At 42.4% G+C, this 12,345-nt stretch overlaps 8 non-coding genes and 4 pseudogenes across 8 annotated transcripts; all 12 read left to right on the forward strand.

Moving 5' to 3' along the window:
- Window positions 1–1,449: 1,449 nt before the first annotated feature.
- LOC142509836 (5S ribosomal RNA) lies at window positions 1,450–1,568 on the forward strand. The gene has a single exon (XR_012807986.1). It is a non-coding gene; the product is annotated as a 5S ribosomal RNA (ribosomal RNA).
- Window positions 1,569–2,253: 685 nt separating this feature from the next.
- LOC142517346 (5S ribosomal RNA) lies at window positions 2,254–2,372 on the forward strand. The gene has a single exon (XR_012813096.1). It is a non-coding gene; the product is annotated as a 5S ribosomal RNA (ribosomal RNA).
- A 683-nt stretch (window positions 2,373–3,055) lies between these two features.
- Window positions 3,056–3,174, forward strand: LOC142514701 (5S ribosomal RNA). Its single transcript, XR_012810583.1, has one exon. It is a non-coding gene; the product is annotated as a 5S ribosomal RNA (ribosomal RNA).
- Window positions 3,175–3,851: 677 nt separating this feature from the next.
- LOC142511200 (5S ribosomal RNA) lies at window positions 3,852–3,970 on the forward strand (annotated as a pseudogene).
- A 651-nt stretch (window positions 3,971–4,621) lies between these two features.
- LOC142514674 (5S ribosomal RNA) lies at window positions 4,622–4,740 on the forward strand. The gene has a single exon (XR_012810558.1). It is a non-coding gene; the product is annotated as a 5S ribosomal RNA (ribosomal RNA).
- Window positions 4,741–5,423: 683 nt separating this feature from the next.
- On the forward strand, window positions 5,424–5,542 carry LOC142510993 (5S ribosomal RNA; annotated as a pseudogene).
- Window positions 5,543–6,189: 647 nt separating this feature from the next.
- Window positions 6,190–6,305, forward strand: LOC142512865 (5S ribosomal RNA; annotated as a pseudogene).
- A 683-nt stretch (window positions 6,306–6,988) lies between these two features.
- Window positions 6,989–7,108, forward strand: LOC142510036 (5S ribosomal RNA). Its single transcript, XR_012808176.1, has one exon. It is a non-coding gene; the product is annotated as a 5S ribosomal RNA (ribosomal RNA).
- Window positions 7,109–7,779: 671 nt separating this feature from the next.
- LOC142510037 (5S ribosomal RNA) lies at window positions 7,780–7,899 on the forward strand. The gene has a single exon (XR_012808177.1). It is a non-coding gene; the product is annotated as a 5S ribosomal RNA (ribosomal RNA).
- Window positions 7,900–10,220: 2,321 nt separating this feature from the next.
- On the forward strand, window positions 10,221–10,339 carry LOC142510088 (5S ribosomal RNA). The gene has a single exon (XR_012808220.1). It is a non-coding gene; the product is annotated as a 5S ribosomal RNA (ribosomal RNA).
- A 676-nt stretch (window positions 10,340–11,015) lies between these two features.
- LOC142508676 (5S ribosomal RNA) lies at window positions 11,016–11,134 on the forward strand. The gene has a single exon (XR_012806880.1). It is a non-coding gene; the product is annotated as a 5S ribosomal RNA (ribosomal RNA).
- A 682-nt stretch (window positions 11,135–11,816) lies between these two features.
- Window positions 11,817–11,935, forward strand: LOC142512352 (5S ribosomal RNA; annotated as a pseudogene).
- The last annotated feature ends 410 nt before the right edge of the window (window positions 11,936–12,345 follow it).

The following is a 12,345-nucleotide window of genomic DNA, read 5'->3' on the forward strand; positions in this document are numbered from 1 at the left end:
TAATTCACGATCTTCCAGTCAAAATAGTAATGAAATTTTATCAAGAAAATATTTTTTAAATAATCGTTTAATTTTATATATATTGGACAAGAGTAAATATTCCCGAAAAAACTTATTTCGTGATGAATTTTTGTCTGTTTTTTTCTCTGTCTTCACTACAACAAAAATGGTTTTTCGCAGCGCGCAAATTCTTTTTCCGTAGCGAACATTGCATGCTGCAAAGATGCAAACCGTTGAAAGTTTAAGATTATCCGTGGCGTACATGTGCACGCTGTTTATACTATTATCTGCGGCTGTTAATGAATACTAGTTTCTCTGCACAGGCGATGCGTGTGTGTACAGTCTTTTTTATTATTATCGATGGAATAAAGTGAAATTTGATAAATTATGGAGAAACTAAATTGATATTTGAATTGTTGAAAAAAAATAAAAAATAAAAGTATGTGTTGAAATTTAAAAAAAAACAAAAAACTAAAGTAAAATATTAGTGTCCTATAGGTGGTTATTATCATGTACTTACCCTTAATAAAATAACAAAAATTTAGGAATAGCATGGACGCTGCTCCACGTGGGCAGGGTCCGCGCTTACGAAGCATGGACGCTGCTCCACGTGGGCAGCGTCCGCGCTTCGTAAGCGCGGATTGAGGTATATTTGCATACTCTTTTTTTTACATTATAATTGAAATTAATTTTAAAATTTAAATTATTTTTTTAAAAAAACCCCAGTACTAGGATGGGTGACCCCCTGGGAAGTCCTCGTGTTGCACCCTTTTTCGTGTTTTTCTATTTTTGATTACTTGTTGACAGACGATTTTCGGCTCAAATCATCTGAATCTCGATCGGAACCAGATAAGACATGTGAAATCAACGTAGCTCGGGCACTGCCGGATTTTGATAAAATTTTAGGCTAATTTTATTGTAAACGGGAAAAAGAACGAGACTCTTTACTCCGCAATGAGCTGGCGAGATTTTAGCCGAATTCCTTCTCTAAGACCCTCTAATTTTCGATTTTTTCGCTTCTGTTAAGTTTCCGTTTCCTCCAGAAATGCGTTTAGGAAGTCCGAAATTCGATACCAGTTCCATTTTATCGTATCCCAGGCATAATAATAGCTTTACATTCACTATTTTCTTCTTTTTTTTTCTATTTTCTGGGAACATTTAGCGATTTTTATTGTAGTGAGCCGGTTCTGTGCGGAAGGGTATGACGCAGATTACTCCGGAGATGGTTAACTAATTAAAAACAATTATTTTGACTTTTTTAGCTATAATTTACTTAAAAGGTCGCGACACGAGGACATCCCATGGAGGTCACCCATCCTAACTCTGCCATCGCGCCTGAACGCTTAACTTCATGGTTCTAATTGGGCGAGAGCAGTGCCGCGTGTTGTCCATCGCCGCACGCGCCACACGTACTCGAGGGATTTAAGAATAAACATCCCACTCAATGTCGGGTGCAATCATACCAGCACTAATGCACTGGATCCCATCAGAACTCCGAAGTTAAGCGTGCTTGGGCGAGAGCCATACTAGGACTGGTGACCTCCTGGTAAGTACTCGTGTTGCACCCCTTTTCGTGTTTTTCTATTTTTGATTACTTGTTGACAGACAATTTTCGGCTCAAATCATCTGAATCTCGATCGGGACAAGATAAGGCATGTGAAATCAACGTAGCTCGGGCACTGCCGGATTTAAACAAAATTGTAGGCTAATTTGATTGTAAACGGGTAAACGAACGAGACTAATTACTCCGCAATGAGCTGGTGAGATTTTAGCCGAATTCCTTCTCTAAGACCCTCTAATTTGCGATTTTTCACTTCTGTTAAGCTTCCGTTTCCTCCAGAAATACGTTTAGGAAGTCCGAAATTCGATTCTGGTTCCATTTTATCGTATAACAGGCATAATAATAGCTTTACATTCGCTATTTTCTTCTTCTTATTTTTTTTTTCTATTTTCTGGCAACATTTAACGACTTTTGTTGTCGTGAGTCGGTTCTGTGCGGAAGGGTATGGCGCAGATTACTCCGGAGACAGTTAACTCGTTAAAAACAATTATTTTGAATATTTTAGCTATAATTTACGTAAACGGTCGCGACACGAGAACTTCCCAGGGAAGTCACCCATCCTAGCTCTGCCATCGCGCCAGAACGCCTAACTTCATGGTTTTGATTGGACGAGAGCAGTGCCGCGTGTTGTCCATCGCCGCCTGCGCCACACGTACTCGAGGGATATAAGAATAAAAATCCCACTCAATGTCGGGTGCGATCATACCAGCACTAATGCACCAGATCCCATCAGAACTCCGAAGTGAAGCGTGCTTGGTCGAGAGCAGTACTAGGATGGGTGACCCCCTAGTAAGTCCTCGTGTTGCACCCCTTTTCATGTTTTTCTATTTTTTATTACTTTTTGATAGACGATTTTCGTCTCAAATCATCTGAATCTCGATCGGGACCAGATAATTCATGTGAAATCAATGTAGCTCGGGCACTGCCGGATTTGGACAAAATTGTAGGTTAATTTGATTGTAAATGGGCAAACGAACGAGACTCAATACTCCGCAATGATCTGACGAGATTTTAGCCGAATTCATTTTCTAAGACCCTCTAATTTGCGATTTTCCGATTCTGTTAAGCTTCCGTTTCCTCGAGAAATCCGTTTAAGAAGTCCGAAATTCGATTCTGGTTCCATTTTATCGTATCTCTGGCATAATAATAGATTTACATTCGCTATTTTCTTTTTCTTATTTTTTTTCTATTTTCTGAGAACATTTAGCGATTTTTGTTGTCGTGAGCCGGTTCTGTGCGGAAGGGTATGACGCAGATTACTCCGGAGACGGTTAACTCATTAAAAACAATTATTTCGACTGTTTTATCCATAATTTACGTAAACAGTCGCGACACGAGGACTTCTCAGGGAGGTCACCCATCCTAGCTCTGCCATCGCGCCAGAACGCTTAACTTCATAGTTCTGATTGGGCGAGAGCAGTGCAGCTTGTTGTCCATCGCCGTCCGCGCCACATGTACTCGAGGGATATAAGAATAAACATCCCACTCAATGTCGGGTGCGATCATACTAGCACTAATGCACCGGATCCCATCAGAACTCCGAATTTAAGCATGCTTAGGCGAGATCAGTACTAGGATGGGTGACCCCCTGGGAAGTCCTCGTGTTGCACCCCTTTTCGTGTTTTTCAATTTTTGATTACTTGTTGACAGACAATTTTCGCCTCAAATAATCTGAATCTCGATCGGGACCAGATAAGACATGTGGAATCAACGTAGCTCGGGCACTTCCGGAGTTGGACAAAATTGTAGCCTAATTTGATTGTAAACAGGCAAACGAACGAGACTCATTACTCCGCAATGAGCTGGTGAGATTTTAGCCGAATTCTTTCTCTAAGACCCTCTAATTTTCCGCTTCTGTTAAGCTTCCGTTTTCTCAAGAAATCCGCTTAGAATGTCCGAAATTCGATTCCGGTTCCATTTTATCGTATCCCAGGCATAATAATAGCTTAACATTCGCTATTTTATTCTTCATATTTTTTTTTCTATTTTCTGGGAACATTTAGTGATTTTTGTTGTCTTGAGCAGGTTCTGTGCAGAAGGGTGTGACGCATATTACGCCGGAGACGGTTAACTCATTAAAAAGAATTATTTCGATTGTTTTATCCATAATTTACGTAAAGGGTCGCGACACGAGGACTTCCCAGGGAGGTCACCTATCCTAGCTCTGCCATCGCGCCAGAACGCTTAACTTCATGGTTCTGATTGAGCGAGAGCCGTGCCGCGTGTTGTCCATCGCCGCCCGCTCCACTCGTACTCGAGGGATATAAGATTAAACATCCCACTCAATGTCGGGTGTGATCATACCTGCACTTATGCACCGGTTCCTATCAGAACTCCAAAGTTAAGCGTGCTTGGGCGAGAGCAGTACTATGATGGGTGAACCCCTTGAAACTCCTCGTGTTGCACCCCTTTTCGTGTTTTTCAATTTTTGATTACTTTTTGACGGACGATTTTCTGCTCAAATCATCTGAATCTCGATCGGGACCAGATAAGTCATGTGAAATCAACGTCGCTCAAGCACTGCCGGATTTGGACAAAATTGTAGGCTAATTTGATTGTAAACGGGCAAACGAACGAGACTCATTACTCCGCAATGAGCTGGCGAGATTTCAGCCGAATTCCTTCTCTAAGACCCTCTAATTTGCGATTTTTCTCTTATGTTAAGCTTTTGTTTCCTCGAGAAATCCGTTTAGGAAGTCCGAAATTCGATTCCGATTCTATTTTATCGTATCTCAGGCATAATAATAGCTTTACATTCGCTATTTTCTTCTTTTTATTTTTTTTTCAATTTTCTGGGAACATTTAGCGATTTTTGTTGTCGTGAGCCGGTTCTGTGCGGAAGGGCATTAAAAACAATTATTCCAACTGTTTTAGCTATAATTTACGTAAGCGGTCGCGACACGAGGAATTCCAAGGAGGTCACCCATCCTAGCTCTGCCATCTTGCCAGAACGCTTAACTTCTTGGTTCTGATTGGGAGAGAGCAGTGCCGCGTGTTGTCCATCGCCGCCCGCGCCACACGTACTCGAGGGAAATAAGAATAAACATACCACTCAATGTCGGGTGCGATCATACCAGCACTAAAGCACCGGATCCCATCAGAACTCCGAAGTTAAGCGTGCTTGGGCGAGAGCAGTACTAGCAAGGGTGACCCCATGGGAAGTCCTTGTGTTACACCCCGTTTCGTGTTTTTCTATTTTTGATTACTTGTTGACAGACGTTTTTCGGCTCAAATCATCTGAATCTTGATCGGGACCAGATAAGACATGTGAAATAAACGTAGCTCGGTAACTGCCGGATTTGGAAAAAATTGTAGGCTAATTCCATTGTAAACGGGCAAACGAACGAGTCTCATTATTCCGCAATGAGCTGGCGAGATTTTAGCCGAATTCCTTCTCTAAGACCCTCTAATTTGCGATTTTTTCCGCTTCTGTTAAGCTTCTGTTTCCTCGAAAAATCCGCTTAGGAAGTCCAAATTCGATTCCGATCCATTTTATCGTATCACAGGCAAAATAATTTCTTTACATTCGCAATTTTCTTCTTATGATTTTTTTTCTATTTTCTGGGAACATTTAGCGATTTGTGTTGTCGTGAGCCGGTTCTGTGCGGAAGAGTATGACGCAGATTACTCCCGAGACGGTTAACTCAATAAAAACAATTATTTCGACTGTTTTGGCTATAATTTACGTAAACGGTCGCGACACGAGGACTTCCCAGGGAGGACACCTATCCTAGATCTGCCATCGCGCCAGAACGCTTAACTTCATGGTTCTGATTGGGAGAGAGCAGTGCTGCATGATGTCCATCGCCGCCCGCGCCACATATACTCGAGGGATATAAGAATAAACATCCCACTCAAAGTCGGGTTCGATCATACCAGCACTAATGCATAGAATCCCATCAGAACTTCGAAGTTAAGCGTGCTTGGGCGAGAGCAGTACTAGGATGGGAGACCCACTGGGAAGTCCTCATGTTGCAGCCATTTTAGTGTTTTTCTATTTTTAATTATTTGTTGACAGACAATTTTTGGCTCAAATCATCTGAATCTCGATCGAGACCAGATAAGACATGTAAAATCACGTAGCTCGGGCACTGCCGTATTTTGACAAAATTGTAGCCTAATTTGATTGTAAACGGACAAACGAACGAGACTCATTACTTCGCAATAAGCTGGCCAGATTTTAGCCGAATACCTTCTCTAAGACCCTCTAATTTGCGATTTTTCGCTTCTGTTAAGCTTCCGTTTCCTCGAGAAATCCACTTAGGTAGTCCTAAATTCGATTCCGGTTCCATTTTATCGTATCCCAGGCATAATGATAGCTTTACATTCGCTATTTTCTTCTTCTTATTTTTTTTCCTATTTTCTGGGAACATTTAGCGTATTTTGAGATCGTGAGCCGGTTCTGTGCGGAAGGGTATGACGCAGATTACTCCGGAGACAGTTAACTCATTAAAAACAATTATTTCGATTGTTTTATCCATAATTTACGTAAAGGGTCGCGACACGAAAACTTCCCAGGGAGGTCACCCATCCTAGCTCTGCCATCGCGCCAGAACGCTTAACTTCATGGTTCTGAATGGGAGAGAGCAGTGCCGTGTGTTGTCCATCGCCGCCCGCCCGACACGTAATCGAGGGATATAAGAACTAATGCACTGGATCCCATCAGAACTCAGAAGTTAAGCATGCTTGGGCGAGAGCAGTACTAGGATGGGTGACCCCCTGGGAAGTACTCGTATTGCGCCCCTTTTCGTGATTTTCTATTTTTGATTACTTGTTGACAGACGATTTTCGGCTTAAATCATCTGAATCTTGATCGTGACCAGATAAGACATGTGAAACCAACGTAGCTTGGGCACTGCCGGATTTGGACAAAATTGAAGCCTAATTTGATTGTAAACGGGCAAACGAACGAGACTCATTACTCCGCAATGAGCTGGCGAGATTTTAGCCGAATTCCTTCTTTAAGACACTCTAATTTGCGATTTTTCGCTACTGTTAAGCTTCCGTTTCCTCGAGAAATCCGCTTAGGAAGTCCAAATTCGATTCCTGTCTATTTTATCATATCACAGGCATAATAATAGCTTTACATTTCCTATTTTCTTCTTCTTATTTTTTTTTCCATTTTCTGGGAACATTTAGCGATTTTTGTTGTCGTGAGCCGGTTCTGTGCGGAAGGGTATGACGCAGATTACGCCGGAGACGGTTAACTCATTAAAAAAAAATTATTTCAATTGTTTTATCCATAATTTACGTAAAGGGTCGCGACGCGAGGACTTCCCGGGGAAGTCACCCATCCTAGCTCTGTCATCGCTCCAGAACGCTTAACTTCATGGTTCTGATTGGGCGAGAGCAGTACTGCGTATTGTCTATCGCCGCCCGCTCCACACGTACTCGAGGGATATAAGAATAAACATCTCATTGAATGTCGGGTGCGATCATACCAGCACTAATGCACCGGATTCCATCAGAACTCCGAAGTTAAGCGTGCTTGGGCGAGAGCAGTACTAGGATAGGTGACCCCCTGGGAAGTCCTCCTTTTCGTGTTTTTCTATTTTTGATTACTTTTTGGCAGATGATTTTCAACTCAAATCGTCTGAATCACGATCGAGAGCAGATAAGACATGTGAAATCAACGTAGCTCGGGCACTGCCGGATTTGGACAAAATTGAAGCCTAATTTGATTGTAAATGGGCAAACGAACGAGACTCATTGCTCCGCAATGAGCTGGCGAGATTTTAGCCGAATTCCTTCTTTAAGACCCTCTAATTTGCGATTTTCCGCTTCTGTTAAGCTTTCGTTTCCTCGAGAAATCGGCTTAGGAAGTCCAAATTCGATTCCGGTCCATTTTATCGTATCACAGGCATAATAATAGCTTTACATTCGCTATTTTCTTCTTCTTATTTTTTTTTTCCATTTTCTGGGAACATTTAGCGATTTTTGTTGTCGTGAGCCGGTTTTGTGCGGAAGGGTATGACGCAGATTACGCCGGATACGGTTAACTCATTAAAAACAATTATTTCATTTGTTTTATCCATAATTTACGTAAAGGGTCGCGACACGAGGACTTCCCAGGGAAGTCACCCATCCTAGCTCTACCATCGCGCCAGAACGCTTCACTTCATGGTTCTGATTGGGCGAGAGCAGTGCTGCGTGTTGTCCATCGCCGCCCGCTCCACACGTACTCGAGGGATATAAGAATAAACATCTCATTGAATGTCGGGTGCGATCATACCAGCACTAATGCACCGGATTCCATCAGAACTCCGAAGTTAAGCGTGCTTGGGCGAGAGCAGTACTAGGATAGGTGACCCCCTGGGAAGTCCTCCTTTTCGTGTTTTTCTATTTTTGATTACTTTTTGGCAGACGATTTTCAACTCAAATCGTCTGAATCACGATCGAGAGCAGATAAGACATGTGAAATCAACGTAGCTCGGGCACTGCCGGATTTGGATAAAATTGTAGCCTAATTTGATTGTAATCGGGTAAACGAACGAGACTCGTTACTCCGCAATGAGCTGGCGAGATTTTATCCGAATTCTTTCTCTAATACCCTCTAATTTGCGATTTTCCGCTTCTGTTAAGCTTCCGTTTCCTCGAGAAATTCGCTTAGGAAGTCCGAAATTTGATTCCGGTTCCATTTTATCGTATCCTAGGCATAATAATAAATTTACATTCGCTATTTTTTTTCCGATTTTTTTTTCTATTTTCTGGGAACATTTAGCGATTTTTGTTGTCGTGTGCCGGTTCTGTACGGAAGGGTATGACGCAGATTACTCCGGAGACGGTTAACTCATTAAAAACAATTATTTCGACAGTTTTATCCATAATTTACGTAAACGGTCGCGACACGAGGACTTCCCTGGTCATGGATCGTTAGGATGGTCCAGCATGGGTCGAGGCCTTTGTTGGTTCAGCCTAATGGCCCGTGATCGTTACAAAAAAAGGCGCCTTTTTTTGTAACGGTCATGGGCCATTAGGCTGAACTAACAAAGGCCTCGGCCCATACCCCCGCACCACTACTGGTCATGGGTCGTTAGGATGGTCCAACATGGGCATCGGCCCATGCCCATGCACCGTCACTCATAGAATATCTCACCCCTGGTAAGTGGTTTCTTTCGCCTTCCCCAACACTTGAACCCAGGACCTCCAGACTTAAGTACCTAGATTCCTAAGTGTTGGTACCAGTTGAGAATTTAGTCTTTTTATATTATTTTAGCCCTTATGAACCACGACTCGACCCCCGTGAACTATTTTTCAATTTTCCCAAGTTTTAAAAACCCTAATGACCCAAAATCTTCGACCCCGAGCCATCTCTTGATTTTCACGAGTTACCCCCGAACCATGTTGATCCTAAAATTGACCAACATCCTAAAGTACCTACTGGACCCAAAGATCCAACGGAAAACACCCAAAACCAAAAAACGAGCCCCATACTCCTCTACCATAAGCTGGCCGAGAAATCCTTGTTGGACAAGGACTCTTGATCAAGCTTCCCTGCCCCTACCAACGAACCCAGCCACCGAACCCACCTGTTGTGCACCCCCTAAGGACCCAGGCCCCCAGGACCACGCCCACCAGCCTGCAACAAGCCCAGAACCCAGCACGCAATTCCCCTTGATTCTCGGGTGGGAGTCATAGCTTGCTAGGACTCCTTCCCAGCCCTTGATCGCGAGTCCTAGCATGGCTAGGACTCTCTCCCTAACTCACCCACGACCTTGGCTAACACCTGGAACTAGCCAACCAAGCCCTAGACCCTGCAACCATAAAACTGAACCCCTTTGCTCCATGACAGCAAGTTGCTGCACAGCTTGTGTTCTATTGCATGTGTGGTGTTAAGGTGATTATCTAGGACTCTAAATCCCGTGCAAAATCGTGCCTAAACATAACCTATATCATGGCAGCCCGTATATACATGTAAACGACAAAATTTGAATCAAAATCATGCTTGGAATTTCATGGATTGCATAAAAACGAAAATAATTCAAAGTGTCACTTGTTTCCCAAAATTTTCATGCATAAAAATATAATATGATTTCATGATGGTTTTAAGGGAAGAATAGGTGTGCCTATGCGTAATTTACGCACGAAAAATCATTGACGATGAAGAAGAACGGAGCAAGAACCTTGGCTAAGACTTTCCTTTGGCAATGCTCGAAAGTTTGCCTCAATTTTTAAGCATGTGTAGGCCGTGTAATCTAGGTATTTTCAGAAGAGTGGCCGTGTGCTTTTGAAAGAATCGTTGGGTTATGGGAAAGGTTTACATATTATATACTTAATTAAACACTAACAAGGCTTTAGGCCTATTAAGTCCCTAATTAAGCCCATTAGTCTTTAATTAGAATTAAATAAAATATTAGTAAAGTTTTGGTAAAAATAGTTTGGGAATTAAATAGCCGATTTGCCAAAAAGTTCGTATTTTTTTATTGAAAAACCCACACCGATAAAATTTACGTCCCAGCGTATAAAATCAACATGAAAGTATCGAAATTTAAGGGACCAAAATGCAATATTTCGAAAGATTGGGGACCTAAGGGCAATTTACGAACGTTAAAGGGCTGAATCAGAATTTTCGAAATAATATAAGGATTTATTTGTTGTCCATCGCCGCCCGAGCCACACGTACTCGAGAGATATAAGAATAAACATCCCACTCAATGTCGGGTGCGATCATACCACCACTAATGCATCGGATCCCATCAGAACTCGGAAGTTAAGCGTGCTTGGGCGAGAGCAGTACTAGGATGGGTGACCCCCCGGGAAGTCATCTTGTTGCACCCCTTTTCGTGTTTTTCTATTTTTGATTACTTGTTCACAGATGATTTTCGGCTCAAATCATCTGAATCTGGATCAGGACCAGATAAGACATGTGAAATCAACGTAGCTCGGGCACTGCCGGATTTGGACAAAATTGTAGGCTAATTCGATTGTAAACAGGAAAACGAACGAGACTCATTACTCCGCAATGAGCTGGCGAGATTTTATCCGAATTCCTTCTCTAAGACCCTCTAATTTGCGATTTTCCGCTTCTGTTAAGCTTCCTTTCCTCGAGAAATCTGTTTAGGAAGTCCGAAATTCGATTCCGGTTCAATTTTATCGTAACCCAGGCAAAATAATAGCTTTACATTCGCTATTTTCTTCTTCTTATTTTTTTCTATTTTCTAGGAACATTTTGCGATTTTTTTTGTCGTGAGCCGGTTCTGTGCGGAAGGATATGACGAAGATTACACCGGAGACGGTTAACTCATTAAAAACAATTATTTTGACTGTTTTAGCTATAATTTATGTGAACGGTCGCGACATGAGGACTTCCCAGGGAGGTCACCCATCCTAGCTCTGCCATAGCGCCAGAACGCTTAACTTCATGGTTCTGATTGGGCGGGAGCAGTGACGCGTCCATCGCCGCCCGTTCCAAACGTACTCGAGTAATATAAGAATAAACATCCCACTCAATGTCGGGTGCGATCATACCAGCACTAATACACCGGATCCCATCAGAACTCCGTAGTTAAGCGTGCTTGGGCGAGAGCAGTACTAGGATGGGTGACCCCTTGGGAAGTCCTCGTGTTGCACCCTTTTTCTTTTTTTTCTATTTTTTATACTTGTTGACAGACGATTTTCGGCTCAAAGCTTCTGAACCACGATCGGGACAAGATAAGACATATGAAATCAACGTAGCTCGAGCACTGCCGGATTTGGACAAAATTTTAGCCTAATTGGATTGTAAACGGGCAAATGAACGAGACTCATTACTCCGCAATGAGCTGGAGAGATTTTAGCCGAATTCTTTCTCTAAGACCCTCTAATTTGCGATTTTCCGCTTCCGTTAAGCTTCCGTTTCCTCGAGAAATCCGTTTAGGAAGACCGAAATTCGATTCCGGTTCCATTTTATCATATCCCAGGCATAATAATAGCTTTACATTCGCTATTTTCTTCTTCTTATTTTTTTTCTATTTTCTGGGAACATTTAGCGATTTTTGTTATCGTGAGCCAGTTCTGTACGGAAGGGTATGTAGCAAATTACTCTAGAGACGGTTAACTCATTAAAAAAATTTATTTCGACTGTTTTAGCTATAATTTACGTAAACGGTCGAGACACGAGGACTTCACAGGGAGGTCACCCATCCTAGCTCTACCATCGCGCCAGAACGCTTAACTTCATGGTTCTGAATGGGCGAGAGCAGTGCCGCGTGTTGTCTATCGCCGCCCGCTCCACACGTACTCAAAGGATATAAGAATAAACATCCCAGTCAATGTCGGGTGCGGTCATACCATCATTAATGCACCGAATCCCGTCAGAACTCCGAAGTTAAGCGTGCTTGGCCGAGAGCAGTACTAGTATGGGTGACCCCCTGGGAAGTCCTCTCGTTACAACACTTTTCGTGTTTTTCTTTTTTTGATTACATGTTGACAGACAATTTCGTCTCAAATCATCTGAATCTCGATCGGGACCAGATAAGACATGTGAAATCAACGTAGCTCGGTCACTGCTGGATTGGACAAATTGTAGCCTAATTGATTGTAAACGGGCAAACGAACGAGACTCATTACTCCGCAACGAGCTGACGAGATTTAGACGATTCCTTCTCTAAGACCTCTAATTTACGATTTCTCCGCTTCTGTTAAGCTTCCATTTCCTCGAGAAATCCGCTTAGGAAGTTCTAATTCGATTTCGGTTCCATTTTTATCATATCAGGCATAATAATAGCTTTACGTTTGCTATTTTCTTCTTCTTATTTTTTTTTTTTCTATTTCCTGGGAACATTTAGCGATTTTTGTTGTCTTGA

Source organism: Primulina tabacum, chromosome 10 (assembly GCF_025594145.1).
Source record: "Primulina tabacum isolate GXHZ01 chromosome 10, ASM2559414v2, whole genome shotgun sequence".
Classification (NCBI taxonomy): domain Eukaryota; kingdom Viridiplantae; phylum Streptophyta; class Magnoliopsida; order Lamiales; family Gesneriaceae; genus Primulina; species Primulina tabacum.